Source organism: Ostrea edulis, chromosome 1, assembly GCF_947568905.1.
Source record: "Ostrea edulis chromosome 1, xbOstEdul1.1, whole genome shotgun sequence".
NCBI classification, from domain to species: Eukaryota; Metazoa; Mollusca; class Bivalvia; order Ostreida; family Ostreidae; genus Ostrea; species Ostrea edulis.
Genome location: NC_079164.1, coordinates 54,483,707 through 54,499,000, shown reverse-complemented (window position 1 = coordinate 54,499,000; position 15,294 = coordinate 54,483,707). Strand labels below are relative to the sequence as shown.

Below are 15,294 nucleotides of genomic sequence, written 5' to 3'. Positions count from 1 at the left end.
AAGAAATATTTCTCCCATAGGAAAAATTACAGTGGTGAAAAGTTTGTTTCTATCAAAATTTACGCACTTGTTCATTTCGCTTCCCAAACCAAGTTTACAGTGGATAAAGCAACTTGTAAAAGCTTTTTATAAATTTATATGGGGGAACAAAATGGAGAAAATTTCTAGAAAAACACTAGAATTAGATTTTGAAAATGGTGGGTGTAGAATGACCAATATAGAAACATTTATCAAGTCTCTCAAACTAACTTGGTTTAGGAGACTTTTTACAACTAATTCTACATGTAGCTGGATAAGCTTATTTTCTGAAATTACTGGTTGTAACATTACAAAATTGTGTCATTTTGGACCTGTTTACTGTAAACAAAAAGCAAATTCCACTGGAAACTCTTTTTGGAAAGAAACTTTATTTTACTTCACAGAATTTTTAGAAAGTTTTGAAATGAATGATTTTCACATTTTTTTGGAACCCCTGTGGTATAATGATAAAATAAAGATTCAAAATAAATTCATATTTTGCAAGCAATTATATGACAAGGGGTTTCATATAATATCTGATTTATTAGATAAGCATGGTAACTTTATCAGCTACCAGAGTATCACAAATGATTACTCAATTCAGATTCCATTTACTACATATGAGGGATTAAAACAAGCTATTATGCACTCATGGCCTAATATCAAACTACTTATACATGATACAACTTTTCAACCATATCAACCTGAATTCATTAAAATTCTATGCAAATACAAAAAAGGTTCTAGGAATATTTATGACTATTTAATATCAAAATCACAGCATCGACCTATTTGTGAAAACAAATGGGATAATGATTTAAATTTGCAATTAGATTTAAATTGGAAACATGTATATACAAACATCAAATCTGTAACAAAAGATTCAGGACTGATATGGTTCAACTATAGAATCATTCATAGAATATTGGGTACTAACAAACTCCTACATATATCAAAAATTAAAAACTCTCCACTTTGTTCAATATGTGCACTAGAACCAGAAACAATTAAGCATATCTTTTTTTATTGTCCCTCTGTCTCTACATTATGGACAAAATTATCAGATTGGATTTTTCAAAAATCTGGTAAAAGAATGGGATTTAGTGTACAAACTGTCATTTTTGGTTTTCCAGAAAAAGAACACATGGTTTTAAACTTTATAATCCTCTTAGTAAAGAGATACATATTCCAATATTCAAGAAAGAATGTCAATATTGTTTTTGATGATGTTTTGAAATGTTTATATGATTACTACATTTTGGAAGAAAAACTTACAGAACAAATATTTTACAAAAAGAAATGGTCTAAATGGAAATGTCTTTTCAATTAATGATAACAGCATTTCTTCTTCTTTTTTTGAACAATAAGTACTAGAATATACATGTAATTGTCTATATCGCTTTCTTTAATCTGTATGAGAGTGTGAGTAAAAGGTGTATATGTATTTGTTGAAAATGATAAAAACAATAAAAAAAAAAAAAAAAAAAAAAAAAAAAATTTTCTTTTAATAACGTGAAAGTTATAGGCGTTTTTGTATTATCCAATCAAATTGAAGCACATGTGCATGCGCTTGCAAAATTGAAATTTTGACCATGCCAAACAGTTAAGGGTCTCAAGTTTCACCTATGATATAAATATCAAACGATTTCATTGAAAAATAAAAAAAAAGTTAGACGCATTCCAAACTTTGCAAACAAAAAATCCAATGCACGTGCATGCATTTTCAGAGAAAATGACATTCGTTCCGCACATCTACATATGCTATACTATGATCCTAAAAAGGTTTCATCTTGATCCCTTAAGCCGTTTCCGAGAACACTCGTGAACAAAAAAGTCACAAGAAGAAAGAAGGAATAATAAGAAGAAGAAGAAGAAACAGAGTAAAACCAATATGTTCCCAAACTTCGTTTGGGGAACATAATAATACAATGTGCATGATGTTGTCTTGTGTATCTCTGTGATGACCTTTCAGTAAACTGCATTGTGTTTCTTACTTCTCATTGTACTCAGTAATACTAATTTATAGAGTTGATAATGAAATTCCTCACTGTTTTGAATATGAAATACCATTGAGTAAATTTAGTGGTAAAAAAAAGAAAAGAATATAAACCATTGTTATCATGGAAATATAATTGAATTGAACACACTTTATTGACATTAAAACAATGTTATTGACTATCGACTGACTGTCAGATGTAGACTGGTAAAATAAATTTCTCAAAATGTTGTGAAAAAAGTTATGTATGACATAAGCAACTTAAAAGGAGGTAGGCTGCACCAGAGACATTTGATATGGATGAAAAGTGGAGGATATGTACAACATTTTGAAATTGAGAACTTTCAAATTTACTTTATTTTGTCAAAAAATGTAGTTTTAGTAAAAAAAAACAACCTGAAATTTTTTTTAAAAACTTCTGCTGGACTCTAACCCGCGATCATCGACGTGCTAACCTACTGAGCTACTCAGTTACGTGATGATTTTTTTAATGAATAGACAAATATCGCTGATATTCATATTTTCATCCATGTTTTAAAAGGAAGTCAGCCATTATGACAATGTAGAGTATATCCTTACCAAGTCCAACACTTAGAATGAACTCATTTCTCTATAAACATCCGGGGGCAAAATAGATCAGCATATAAAATGTTTGTGATACTCTCGCATTGATCAAATATCAAAGGTGTTTGCGGATTTATAGATACATATTCTATTTACGTTTGGTTTCTTATTGGCAAGGTAAATGAAATGTCAAACAAAAATGGAGCACAGTAAATGGCATGTATGATCAATGTATTTGCTTTCTTATCAAACATATCCATTTCCTGGCTGTCGGCGGGATTTTGTTTTCATCATAAAACGCTCCATTTTATCTTTTAATGTTACTATGATATCATAATCTTAGAGCTATTAAATGAGAAATTAACATTTTGTTGCCCGATACACAACATGCACAAAAGTGCTACAGAGCAGTACAACAGCGATATGGATTTTTTTTATATTAAAAGTGTTATTGATAGACAATATGGTTAATGCTATTCCCGGAAATTCTATAAAACCGCTTACTTGTTGGGACGTCAAACTAAGCACGTAATTTTGTGTTCTGCGTAGGATTAATTGGTGACCTTCAGAGGTACAGTATATCGTAATAATTCTGTTGCAATCTCTGCTGTTGTTATTTGAATAATGAAAACTGTCCCTCGCGGTGTAGAACTTTTTAATACGGATTATTCCGTTTACTTGATCAAGATATATGGTGCTCAGGGTGGACGTGACGGGACAGCAGGTACCCGAAACCACCTCTGGCGTGGCCAAGAGTCTGTGTTTGCCTTACCTCTTAATATGTAGTATTTATAATATTATTAGCAATTTGCGATGTTGTAAAATCTGCTGACCATTGTTAATCCTTCATCCACTGAATATTAGAATTCTCTGCACTGTAAACAGCAGGTTTTGACATTAAACGCAAATTGGTTTCAGCTGAAAGCTCAAATGTCGATCATCTGTCTGAAAGCGGTCGTCTGTAGAGTTATCACATTTTTGACTTCTGAAGATCCACATGATCAAATAGTAGTCCTCCTATGAATGTGATAAATACAATATGGCTCTATGATCCTCAATCTTAATCAATATTCCATGTTCAAGTAATAGTCATGTAATAGGTTGTTCACTTAAAATATTCCCCTATGATCAATTTTCATTAGAGGTCCCTATTCAGTAGATCTGTAAAACACAAGTTCTCTGTGTATTCCTATCAATCACCTTAGAATTCTAGCCAAAGTTTATAAGCGTGTGAATATATGTTGCGCATTATCATAATTATTGTGTATAATTACTTTGGCGCTTTCTCCGGATATTATTTGTCCCGTGGGGATTCGGGTTAGAATAGGTCCTCAGTACCCTTGTTTGTCGTAAGAGGTGACTAAATGGGGTGGTCCCTCGGATGAGACTGCAAAAACCGAGGCCCCGTGTCACAGCATGTGTGGCTCGATATAGATCCCTCCCTGCTCAAAGGCTCAAAGCGCCGAACATAGGCCTAAATTTAACAGCCCTTCACCGGCAATGGTGATGTCTCCATATGAGTGAAATATTCTCGAGGGGAACGTTAAACAATATAAAATCGATCAATCAAATCGGATATTTGTTGCGTCAAACATTTTACGTTTTCTTTTACTATGACGTCATAATAACGACGTCTAGTTATGCTATTGTTGTTTTTCAAATTCTATTGAAGACCCGTAGAGTGAAAGCACTCTGGAATATATGTGAAATGTTCGACTGAATGTTTTCTATTCTAATATACATACATATATATATATATATATATATATATATATATATATATATATATATATATATATATCTGTGTGTGTGTGTGTGACAACTGTATGGAAATCCTTACCGAAAATGCAGAACTCACTCAAGATTCATGAGAAATGTTACTTTTATTGATATTTTACATATTTTTGGGGGGTTGATTATGAACTACGAGGTAGGATTGTTGAAATGCTATAATATGAAATGTGTAAGATTAATTTCAAATAAAGTTTTACAACATGATTATCCCTGTGAGTGTTATAAATTGTAACACATGTAGAAAAAATAGCAATAACAAATTTAAATCTTAAGTGATTATGCATGATTTGTGAAATTTTTATGGTAATGGCAGCCATTAGAAATATTTTTATTAATCTTTTAAAATTGTATTATTCAATGAATCATATAGTGAAAATTAGCAGTGCAGAAATAATTTTGACCCTTGAGTGTACGTTCGATCGTTTGATCCAACATTACTGGTGAGTGAAAATTATCACATGAATATATTGAAAGTCAGATTATACGGAAATTAATACATCTCTGGATTTAAGTTTTGCTTTTACATAATGATAAAATGTATTAATATCTCGATTGGAGGATATTTCTGTCTCAGAACACTCTTGTAATATTTGTCATGTAAGCTTCCTGGTTTTTCATCAACAAAATACCGGCATTAAGATTCCTCACACGAACCTGATTTATTTCAGAAAACCTCGCATGACTGTCTCACATGGGTAATATTGGTCTTATACTGGTGATAATGTGAGAAATCATAGGACTACAAAAACAGTAAGATTTCACAATGTCAGACTCAGTCCCGTAAAGCAGTTCGTTTGTCTGGTCGTCTTGCTTTCGGTATATTCCACTTGTAGGTATTCTTTAAAACATTGATAGGAAACTAATTACAAACGACTTATACATCAGCAGGCATGCCATTGAAAGTCATCTTAGGACTAAGACATATCTTAACATAAACTTATGATGTATCCTAGTCCTAAGTGAGGCCACCAAATCCGTCCTAACTAAAGATATATCCTAAGATGTCTCCTAAAGTTAAGACATCACTAGACCCGTCCTAAGCTAAACTTGAGATATGTCTTAACTTTGTTTTATAAATGTCATTGTGGCTGCCGCGTAACTGTGTGTGCAACGGGGGGGGGGGGGGGGGGGGGGGAATCCGGAGTTACCACTTCTTAAGAGATTACGACAATAACTTTGATTATATGTTCTTAGATGACCATGCAGAGCATCGTGAGTAAATACCGACTCACGCGGCCAATAATCCATACTGTATGTGCTTTGTTTGAAAACCTTCACCTGCCAACAATGAGGTCACATTCTCTAAATAATGGCAGCCTTACGCTTTTGTCAGTAGAATTTTTCAAGAGATCATCGCAGACATTCATAATATTTCAAAACAAAGCACAGGAAATGATATTAATGATGTGATAAATTGCTGAGTCGGAATTTCCAAACAATACATATACATGCCACTTCATGTTACAGAATTAAACCAAATAAAGAAAGTTCCTTTTTATGAAATTTCTCATTTTATAAACATTGTTGGAGCATTAGATTGTACTCATATTAAAATCAAATCCCCATTCACCAATGAACACGTGTAAATGAAAAAATAAATATAAAGTTGAATTATCTTACTCGTTTTCTATACATGTATATCTACATGTAACAAATTTTAAAAAGTGATAGGGATATTAATTGAAGATTGCAGCCAAGATCGTTTGCTTTGTCTGCCTTTTCACAATATTATTGAATTATCTTTCAGCCACTTGTGAAAATTGAAAACACCAATTTGTACTTTACATTAATTTATTAAGCAATGACATCATAAAAACACAATACACAAGTGTTGGATGATACTGGCTGCAAAATTTAGTAGGAGTCAAGAGAAACAACTAGGATACCATAAACCAACGGGCAAACTAGTGGCCTCGCTTAGATGCGAGTGCCATGGAACCCCATGCTTAACACGCATGGTGGCTAGGCGCACAAGCTGCACATCTTTTACACCCTGTCTCTGGCTTGCTACCTGGTTTAGAACTTAAACACCAACCAGCCTGTAGCCTCTCCTCCTTTTATAGAGGTAGAGGGGGTCTGAGCACTGAAATGCTGCAGACGCCAAGCAGTTTCCAGTTATTCCAAACATTTGCTCAATGGCATTTAACTTCCATGTTAATATACACAGCCATGAGACATCCCTCATGCTTTGATGCAGATGGGCAGAGACAACAGGTTAAGCTTGTACAGGAATGATGTCTCCCTTGACCCCGCCACAAACATCGATATGATGTTCCCCACCAAAATTGCTCTTAGATAATACTATCTACTAAATTAACGACAGGTTATAGGAACCAACCAGAAATAACAAGATCCTGCAAACTATTGAGGAGGGAAAATTTTGCCCTTCCCCCCAAAATAAATTCCAAACCACCCTGTATGTTATTTAAGTAAGCTTGGTTTCCACTTTCGGCTAAATGAGTTCCGTCATACCTAAATAAACTGGTTTGATGGACGTTTATATTTTTGTCACGAACAATGCAAGCTCCGTTAACTTGAGATGTAACACATTTTTTTAATAGCCGTATTAACCTTGCGTCTTTTTAGATCGATCTTAGCTACACCCTTACCTAGAGGTGCACCAAGCCAGTAAAGACGGGGAAACATTGTTGACCAAATGAGCAAAGTTTTTGGAAGCATTGCATTATAGCGATACAAGCTACATTGAATTTAGTGTGAAAATCTAAGTGCAGTATTGCCAGATGTTGTTAGATCGTTTGACCCTGCATGAATAACCAATACATCTGGTTGTGGTTGATGTTTGAGTTCTTCAGTTAACAGTTTGTCAAGGTCTTGTCATTTTAGCCCTCTTATCCCCTTCCAAAAGATGTCAACCCCTAGATTGAGGTTCTTTCCGCCCGGTCTCCTCCGTGCCTCTTCACCAGTCCAAAAAGGTATTGACGATCCTACTATTCAAACTGTCTTGAAACCTGGAATACTTTTGGTAAAATTAGCCTGCATTCCATTCAACTATACCATTACATTATAATCTTATGTAGTTTTGAAAAGCATTTGACTCCCACCTTCCCAAAGATTTAATTTCTGAATCTGAAACCCCTTGTTTTGCCATATCTGTGGCTCTCCCTATTCTAAAGCTTTGTGGTCTAAAATGTCCCCGAATGTCATTAAATTTAAGTGTTTTCTGTAGCATGCAATTAAACTGGTATCTTGTTACATCTTTGTTATCCATATGAATGAAAAATGAGATGGGGTCACTTTTAGGATGCAACCGTAAAAACTTGAGTACCCACTGCACTGGACAAGTATCAGAATTGACATGTTTGGAAATATGCAACGTAGTTGTATTTCCAATTTGGTCAGTTTTAGACCTGGAGATTAGAATGCTGACATTGTTCTTAGTAAGGGAAATATGTGCCCTATGGATAGACAAGACTTCACTAACCCTAAGCAAGCCGTGATATGCAATTGAAAATATTGTGGAAAATAACACTGCCTCATAGGGTGATCTACAGACTGATGGCAATGCTGATACTACACGTTGCAAAATAGATATGGTTAATGGGATTCGTGGATCTACAGTGATATCTCGCTTCTTGTGAAGACCCTGCTGCAAGGTTTTTTGACGATGAATGATTGAGTATTATCTTGTATGCCTCTTAATTTGTGTATATATGATAGGGCATCAATGTATAGTGCAGCTGTTCTATAAGCTGTACCTGAAATGGACAAATGAGCAATAGAATTAAGCAAGTGGTCAATGGGAATAGGAAAAACCATTGCAATCCCACAGCTACTCAAGAATTTTTATACCTCCCCCCCCGCAACAAGTTGTGGGGGGGGGGGTATACTGGAATCGGATTGTCCGTCTGTCTGTCCGTCCGTCCGTCCGTCCGTCTGTAGACGTAATGGTTTCCGGGCTCTAAAGCATTATCCTTTCCACCTACCGTCACCATATCATATATATGGACTACCCATGGGATGAAGATGTTCCCTATCGATTTTGGGGTCAAAAGGTCAAAGGTCGAGTGCATTGGACATCAAAATAGCAATATGGTTTCCGGGCTCTAAAGCGTTATCCTTTCCACCTACAGTCACCATATCATACATATGGACTACCCATGGGATGAAGATGTTCCCTATCGATTTTGGGGTCAAAAGGTCAAAGGTCAAGCGCACTGGACATCGAAGTAGCAATATGGTTTCCGGGCTGTAAAGCGTTATCCTTTCCACCTACAGTCACCATATCATACATATGGACTACCCATGGGATGAAGATGTTCCCTATTGATTTTTGGGTCAAAAGGTCAAAGGTCACGCACACTGGACATCGAAGTAGCAATATGGTTTCCGGGCTGTAAAGCGTTATCCTTTCCACCTACAGTCACCATATCATACATATGGACTACCCATGGGATGAAGATGTTCCCTATCGATTTTTGGGTCAAAAGGTCAAAGGTCAAGCGCACTGGACATCGAAGTAGCAATATGGTTTCCGGGCTCTAAAGCGTTATCCTTTCCACCTATAGTCACCATATGGACTACACATGGGATGAAGATGTTTCCTATCGATTTTTGGGTCAAAAGGTCAAAGGTCACGCGCACTGGACATCGAAGTAGCAATATGGTTCGGTTTGTCATGCCATTTGTTTTTTACACTCAGAAAAAGGTAGTTTATACCTATTACCAACACCCTTTGGGAGATTGGGGTAAGCGGGGGGTATTCTTAGTGAGCATTGCTCACAGTACCTCTTGTTTGAAATTGGTAAAAGCCCCCTGATAAGCTTTGTATGTGTTGGCTGAGAGGGAACCCTGGATAAGCCTGTTTGCCTCACTTCTTAAATTTCCCAAATGTTCTTGGGAAGTGGTGTTGGCCATGGATCTGCTGTCGGTGCTAGTCGTCGGAATTTGCCCCACTGTGAACGAGAGAGACAATCCGCGATAGAATTTAACTTAGATGGTATGTGTCTTGCTTAAGATGTTATGCTTGAGACATGTTAGAACCAGTTTTCTTACAATTTTCATGACCCTAGGTGACCTTGATGTTGTTTTGTTGATGACATGTACCACTGCCATATTGTCAATGTAAAACAAGATTTTGTAGTTGGCATATTGATGCTTCCACAATTCAATAGCTACTTGAACTGGGAAGAGCTCTAAAAAGGTCATGTCTCGGGTTATGCCTTGTGCAAACCAAGTACTGGGCCACTGATGCCCACTTGCTGTTTTTTTTAACATAACACTCATGTAAATCACGAAGGCATTAGTCCATTTTTCAATTGTCAGATATGAACTAACATTAGACCTGACAACATAGAATTTTCCATCCCTGATTTTAATTTCGCCTTGACCTATTGTCAATCTCTTTTGCTGATTTCAACAGCAAACCTAAATCAATAAATTGCCCATCCCAAATTTTTTGCTTCTGTTTCAAAGGGATGTGTTGACCAACATTATCAAAGTAGTTAAGTTCTGGTACAGGGGTGAAGTCAGAAACATTTAAATCTAGAGAAAAATCAGAGTTACCAAAATTACCAAAGTTGGCAGGCCCAAACTCCCCCAAATCTGGTGCAGCCTCACTCCCCGGCACGCTCTCTGAGGATTCCTGGGGCTGGAAGGGGGATGGTTATCTCTCACTTCAACTCCAGGCTTTTGCTGCTTAGTGTTATGGAGAGACTTTTAGTCCTCTGCCCCGGGCTCGAGAAACCATTCCCCCATCTCTTTTTCTCTTTGGTGGCATGGATTGGCCTTGATTGTTAAACGTGCTGTTATTCCTTTCACTTGAGTGGGATGTAAAGAGGAAGAGGAAGTTGCAATACTAGTTAACTCCTCCTGATGCTGACTGTCTTAAAAATAAGTTAGCTTGTACCAAGTTAAGTCCTATTGTATAATGCTATTCACTCAATTAAATGAGATTATCTCATATCCATCTCAATAATCTATATTATTTGAAATTATGCATATTTTTAGAGTCTTGCAGTGGTGTAATGTCTAAGACGGGAGTAGTAGGGGTTTTGTTCCTCTGGCCTCTCTCCGGTGTGTGAGTAGTCTTATGAAATAAAAATACTTTTAAAAATAAATTTTGATAATATTACCTTGAATGATCTATATATAATTTTACAAGTCATTAAAACGGTTTAAGTTTTAAGTCACTGATATTATCGTCCATTGGTAAGTAATGTTACAATTCATAAGAATTTTCCTAAGAATCTCTTAAGTCTATCCTAGTTAGGATAGTCCTAAGAGAACTTCTATGTCCATCATAAGATATGTCTTAGGACCATCCTATGAATCGTCCTAAGACATATCTTAAGTCAAGTCTTAGGACTATTCCTAGGAAACCTTCGATAGCATGCCTGCTGAAGTACGACTTTCGTCATAGTTGAACCACTTTCACATTGAAGTCGTTTTCCACGCCTGTTGTTTTGCTTTGAGTGTACAAAGATAAACTGATTTCTGTTTCTGACTCTGTATAAAAGTCGTTTTTGGCGATTTTTGGACTCTCTAAATGTTTGTTTTAATATATTTGATCAATGCATACTACATGTATCAATTCAAGATACATTACTGTATTTGGATAATATTGCCCTGGAATAAGACTCATTTATCATATGCTCGTGCAGTGTTATAACACGTGTTTGGATTATCGATGAATATGTATTACGTGAAAGTAATCAGATTGAAGTTAGAATGAAAGGTGAAGGTAACGAACAGTGATCAATCTCATAACTCCTATAAGCAATACAAAGTAGATAGTTGGGCAAACACGGACCCCTGGACACACTAGAGGTCGGATCAGGTGCCTAGGAGGAGTAAGCATCCCCTGTCGACCGGTCACACCCACCGTGAGCCCTATATCCTGATCAGGTAAATGGAGTTATCCGCAGTCAAAATCAGTGTGCCAAGAACGGCTTATCAATTGGTATGAAACACGTCAGACAGCATTTGACCCAATGATAGGTTGTATTGACGAACTAGATCGTTATAACGACCATAGAATTTCCGAAATGCTGACTTCAATCGAGACTGTTGAAACCCCTGTACCATCAACTTGTTTGTCAGTAGTAAACCTCGATTTAAAAACTGACTATACGCAGAACAAGCTCTTGCATATCGAATCAGTTGAGATATATAAACACCATATGCAGGTGATAATGGAATATTGCTACATAAATATGGGAAGTTGACGATGGAGAAGCTGAAATCATCCCGTTTGTCATACAGTTGAGTTGTCAGTTTGCCGTTAATGTCTACTTTCAATAAAATATCTAAGTATGAAGCAGAAGTGGACGACTCTGTGGTGTCTTTTATTTCGAGCTCGCAGGGATATATCAAATTGACATATGAATGAAAGTTATTATTGTTAATAGACAAAACGTCGTCGATATATCTAAATGTCGAATTGAAGGCCACAGCGAGAGATTTTTTTTCTCTCACGTAGAAGTTTTTTAATAAATTCTGCATCATATGAATAGAGAAACATGAATCGAAAAGCGAAGACATGAAAATTCATATCCCTAAGCCTGTTGCTTCCTTGGTCTATATGTTCATGTCTCTGAACAGATAGTGTCGGGGACATGTTTTCCGTCTGTTTCTTAAATTATGTCCCCGAAAACCGTGTCTGGGAAATATACCTTTACTCCGTTTCCCTTATTATTCTTTTCTTCTTATTATTTCCCTTCTTTAGTGATAAATTGTCTGCGCGATTTTATGAAAGTGCTTCAACAGATCCCATTAAGATTTTGTGAGCTAATAGGGGGTCAGGAGGAGGGGGTGCAATCACTTTTCAAAATGGCTGCCAAAACGTCGACAAGTCTAAATGTTAAAATCTTTCCGACATTTAAATTCTGGGGTCAATTTAGGGTCCACAGGTCATTTTTATTATCAGTCTATATTTCCATTGAATTTTCAAATGTTTCAAAATGGCTGCCGAAAATCAAGTTTATCGGATTTCAACTAAATTTAGTTTCGAGAGAGAATTGAGGATTTCGAGTCCATCTCTGGCATCAAGATTTTGATCTGGGTCTATTTCTGACATGGGGGGGGGGGGGGTGCTAGGTGACATTTTTGTTGGTATCCCAATACAGTTATATCTTGTTATTATGTTTCCGAACACGTAGTGTCGGGGACATATTGTTTTTGCTCCGTTTCTTATCATTCTTATAAATGAAATAGATGTCAACAGTAACAACATTCATTTTACGTCATAAAAAGGTCAATTTTATATTCCGGTATATTTCAGGTTCAAGTCTACACCCAAACTTCCACCAGAGTTCGTTTGCTCACAAATTTCGTAGGTGACGTAATGAGGCCTCGACGGGGAGTTTGGTCTACACCCTGTATTTCCTAAAAATATCATACTTTTACTATTGCATCTAAAGTTTGTAACCACAATCAAACTTTACAGTGCTTAGATATAGACCATCTTATACTTAATCCACCTACGTGTTCTCGTTCTTCGTCTTCTTTTAACTATAGTCCCAGCTGACAAAACTTGTAACGACATTGTCTATGTAAATCTCGTTATTACAACTGTATTTTAAACGAATTTGGCATCCATTCCACATATGGTAATCCTACTTATCCTCCAACTGCCCTTTCAAAAGATGAAATCCTTCAAAATCATGTTTCAGTTTAGGCCAGAAAAGCTGTAATTTACATGAAAGCTTCTTGACAAAGTGGATTTCAAGTTTGTGAAAATCATGACCCACGGAGGGTATATTGGGGCCACAATAGGGGATCAAAATTTTACATGTGAATATATAGGAAAATCTTTTCAAATTTGTTCAGAGTATTGCCCCCGAGGGTAGGGTGGGACCGCATTAGGGGATCAAAGTTTTACATGCTGATATATAGGAATAGCTTCTTCTCCAGAATAACTGGGCCAATTTCAATCAGACTTGATACAAGTCATCCTTAGGTGCAGGCGATTCAAGTTTGTTTAAATAAGGGTCATGTCCCTTCATAGGGGAGATAATCACAAAAATATGGTGGAATAATTTAAAAATCTTCTTCTCAAGAACCACTGGACCAGAAAAGCTGAAATTCACATGAAAGCTTTTTGACATAGTGGAGATTTAAGTTTGTAAAAATCACGACCCCTGGGATTAGGATGGGGCCACAATAGGGGATCGATATTTTTCATATGAAGGGGACCAAACTAAATGGCACAAAGCAACCTTGGATGCAATTTGTTAATATCAGAGGTCATAACCATCTACAAGGGTATATGCTATTTAATGAATCTGTAGTCATGTTTAATAATCAAGTTTGATCATTTATAAATTTCATTAATGGATAATTTTTCTCTCAACCAAGCTGCTTGTACATGTATAATGATAGTTCTGGTCAAGCTTTTTTAATGTTAGGAACTGCTACTCAGGTGAGCGATGTGGCCTCTTGTTATAATGTTTTGAGGGGGAATTTATGCAAAAGCTTCTACATGAGAAAAAAGTATCTTGCTGTGGCTTTCCACTCAACATTTAGATATATCGACGACGTTTTATCTATTAACAATGTCCATTTTCATTCATAGGTTGATTCGATATATTCCAGTGAACTCGAAATAAAAGACATCACAGAGTCTCCCATATTTGCTTCATATTTGTATATTTCATTGAACATATATATTGATGGCAATCTGACAACTCAACTTTATGATAAACTGGATGACTTCAGCTTCTCCATTGCCAACTTCCCATATTTATATGTACATGTATAGCAATTTACCATTATTGCCTGCATATGCAGTTTATATCTCTTAACTGATTCGATATGTTAGAGCATGTTCTGCGTATGATCAGTTCTTTAACAAAGGCAAGCTACAGACAAATAACTTGATGTTGCAACAGTCTCATTTGAAGTCAGCACTTTGCGAATTATATTGTTGTTATAATGATCTTATTAGTAAATACAACCTGTCGTTAGGTCGAATGTTGTCTGACGTATTTCATACCAATTGTTAGGCCGTACTGATTTTGACAACGGATTATTCTGTTTACCTCATCAAGATAAAGAGCTAACGACGGGTGTGACCGGTCAGTAGGGGATGCTTACTCCTTTTAGACACCTAATTTCACCTCTTATGTGTTCAGGGATCTGTGTCCGCCAGCCAAGGGTTCATGATCCGCTCCGCTACAAACCCTTGGCAGATTTAGTGCGATTTTCGTAGCCTCAACTTTCAGCATATGATTGGACGCAGGGAAAGTCCACTGCTCAATCAGAGAACGTGTTACGTTAGATCACGTGCAAAACAAAGGAATTTAAATACCTACAACTGTCACTCGGCCGTGTATCAAATACATATCCAAACCAATGATGCCACGTGCGCAGTTCAGACTCGTATCTGCGTAAAGAAGTGCATTTTATTTACTACAGTACCGTACCATAAGTTTAATATCAAACATCTCTTGTAATTTGTTGTTTTATGTTCTGTCTATCCCAGATTTAGACAGTTGCCTGAGAGATATTTTCCTCAATTTGGAATTCACCTTACACACGTGGGGTTATTTTTAGACGTAGACTCAACGACTACATGTATTCCATGGGTTCACCACATGTTTATTTTCTAAATAATATTCTCACTGATTTCTTTTTCAAGTATGCAATTAAGATAGTTAAATTTATTATTAATATTTTGAATGGTTTGCGTTACTCTCTGAGCGCAGCCATTTCTAAACAACGAGCGAAGCCCTTTCTAAACAACTTTTAAACAATAGCTCAAACACGCATTTTCATTGGATAAGCATGATGTAATCCAAACAGGGTTGTTTTCTCCATCCGCTAGATGGCGCCACTGAAAGCTACGAAAATCGCACTTAATCTGCAAAGGGTTTGTAGAAAAGCGGAGCCAATCGTAAACCCTTGGCTAACGAAGATGGTGTTTGCCCAACTCTTAATTTTGTATTTTGGGGGGATTTATGAGA

At 36.3% G+C, this 15,294-nt stretch overlaps 1 pseudogene; it reads right to left on the bottom strand.

Annotated features, from left to right (window-relative positions):
- Positions 1-7,394: 7,394 nt before the first annotated feature.
- LOC125683753 (uncharacterized) lies at positions 7,395-10,109 on the bottom strand (annotated as a pseudogene).
- Between the last annotated feature and the right edge of the window lie 5,185 nt (positions 10,110-15,294).